Genomic DNA, 2633 nt, shown 5'->3' with positions numbered 1-2633 from the left:
AAGAAAGAAAGAAAGAAAGAAAGAAAGAAAGAAAGAAAGAAAGAAAGGAAGAAAGAGAAACAAACAAACAAACAAACAAGAGATGAGGGATAGATGGTAGGAGGGAAGGAAGGGAAGAAGAAAAAAGAAAGGATGAATTAAAGAGAGTAAAAAAGAAAGAGAAGAAGAATGAAACGTATAAAAGAAAATTGAAATGAAAGGAAAAAAGAAAAGAAAAAGAAGACAGAAGAGAAGAGGAGAGGAGAGGAGAGGAGAGGAGAGGAGAGGAGAGGAGAGGAGAGAAGAGAAGAGAAGAGAAGAGAAGAGAAGAGAAGAGAAGAGAAGAGAAGAGAAGAGAAGAGATGATAGAAAGATCAGTAATTCAAGGCCCACACCTAAACTAGTAAAAGCAATATACAGCAAACCAGTAACCAACATCAAACTAAATGGAGAGAAACTTGAAGCAATCCCACTAAGGTCAGGGACTAGACAAGGCTGCCCACTCTCTCCCATCCTATTCAATATAGTACTGTGTAGGACCCCAAAGGGCTGCAATGCCCTGGCTGAGACTTTCTGAATGCTGCTGTCTACTAAGTAACATTCTGAGGTTCCTCTAGGATTAAAACATCCTGACTAAGGCATGGTGCCCCAGGAAGGGAATTTATACTTGACATCCTATTGCCCTCCAGTTGAGTTCCTTTTTTTTTCCTGAGTTTGTATTTTTCCTTCCCTGGCTTGGTGTATATATATTGAACCTGCTCAGTAAAAGTTTTTGCATTCTTTCACAATGGATGACCCGAGTCTGAGTATTTCTTTAATCCCCCAGGCCTATGCCTGAGCTTGGTACTGTGGACAGCGCCGAAGCTGTCAAGTGGAGGTTCCACTGAGATCAGGAAAGAGGGGAGAACATGACGGGATCCTTCCTGGAGGAAGCTGGCTGGCGGGCTCTGTGAGTGGAACGTATTGGAGAAGCCGGGTGCGATCAAACAGAAAGTAGTAAGTAGCACTAAGAGAGTTTGATCATTTTGATTGCGCCATGGCAGTGGAGTTCCTCCTTACAAGTAGTGGCACAGGATGGTGCAGCTAAGAAATCTGTGCATGAGATGGAGAATAGCTCCAGTTCTGAGGATCAGGGAGAAATTTTAGAAAAGGAAAAATTGAAGAAGTTCAAGGTCAAAAAATTGGAAGGGGAACCTGTAAAAGGGGAAAGGAGAGCGGAGAGCGGAGGAGCTACTCAGTACCCTAGTGGCAGCAGCTGCAGCCGGGTTAGGACAATGGCCCAGCAAGGGGCATTTCTGCTGCTGCTGCAGCAATGGTGGTGGGCAGCTGCAGGTGCTACGGAGGGGGCAGTCTGCACCAGCCCTGCTGAATAAAAATAAGAAAGAGAAAGAGCCGCCAAAACTAGTGAAAAGTGGAAAAGGTTCAAAAGAAGGACACGATACATGAATAGAGATAGACAGCAGGAAAAACAGCCTCAGAGCTATCCAGTCTTTGACACCTACTAAAATAAAAGTACCAGTCCCTCAGCCAATCGTAGTCCCTGTGAAGAAAGACAGATGGCAGAACTGTCTTTAATGTCAACAATAATAAAGAACTGCAAAAATTCCCATCTTTACAAGATGTCCCTTCTGCGAGTCGAGAAGCTTTTTATCCAGAAGTTACATCCATGTTGTGTCCTCTTTGACTTTGCTTCTGACCCATTGAGTGATCTGAAGTGGAAAGAAGTAAAGCAAGATGTGCTAAGAGAGATGGTGGAGTATATCACCAACAACCAGAATGCAATCACAGAGCCCATTTACCCCGAAGCCATCCACATGTTTGCAGTTGATATGTTTCGAACCTTGCCACCCTCCTCCAAGCCTATGGGAGTAGAATTCGACCCAGGAGGAGATGAACCAAAGTTAGAAGCAGCCTGGCTTCATTCGCAGCTTGTTTATGAAGTTCTCTTAAGATTTTTAGAGTCTCCAGATTTCCAGCCCAGTTTAACAAAGAAATATATTGATCAGAAGTTTTTATTGCAGCTTCTAGAACTCTTTGACACTGAGGATCCTTGGCAGAGAGATTTTCTAAAAAAGACCTAGCACAAAATCTATGTGAAGTTCTTAGGCCTGCGTGCTTACATCAGGAAACAGATCAATAATATATTTTATAGGTTTATCTATGAGACAGAGCACCACAATGGCATAGCAGAATTACTGGAGATCCTGGGAAGTATAATTAATGGATTTGCCTTACCACTAAAGGAAGAGCACAGGATTTTCCTGTTGAAGGTGTTGCTGCCCTTATACAAAGTGAGGTCCCTGAGTGTCTACCATCCCAAGCTGGCATACTATGTCATGCAGTTTTTAGAGAAGAATAGCACCCTCACTGAACCAGTGGTAATGGCATTTCTCAAATACTGGCCAAAGACTCACAGTCCAAAAGAACTAATGTTCTTAAATGAATTAGAAGAAATTTTAGATGTAATTGAACCATCAGAATTTGTGAAAATTATGGAGCCTCTTTTCATACTGTTAGCCCAATGTGTTTCCAGCCCTCACTTCCAGGTGGCAGAGCAGGCACTCTATAATTGGAATGAGTATATCATGAGTTTAATCAGTGACAATGCAGCGAAAATTCTGCCTATCATGTTTCCATCCTTATATCACAATTGA

The 2633-nt window shown here is 42.5% G+C and overlaps 1 pseudogene; it reads left to right on the top strand.

Moving 5' to 3' along the window:
* Positions 1–1082: 1082 nt before the first annotated feature.
* Positions 1083–2633, top strand: LOC114620384 (annotated as a pseudogene).

This window comes from Grammomys surdaster, unplaced genomic scaffold (assembly GCF_004785775.1).
Source record: "Grammomys surdaster isolate TR1022 unplaced genomic scaffold, NIH_TR_1.0 168, whole genome shotgun sequence".
NCBI lineage: Eukaryota > Metazoa > Chordata > Mammalia > Rodentia > Muridae > Grammomys > Grammomys surdaster.
Note: the sequence above shows the minus strand (reverse complement) of the source record. Positions and strands in the feature narration are given on the sequence as shown.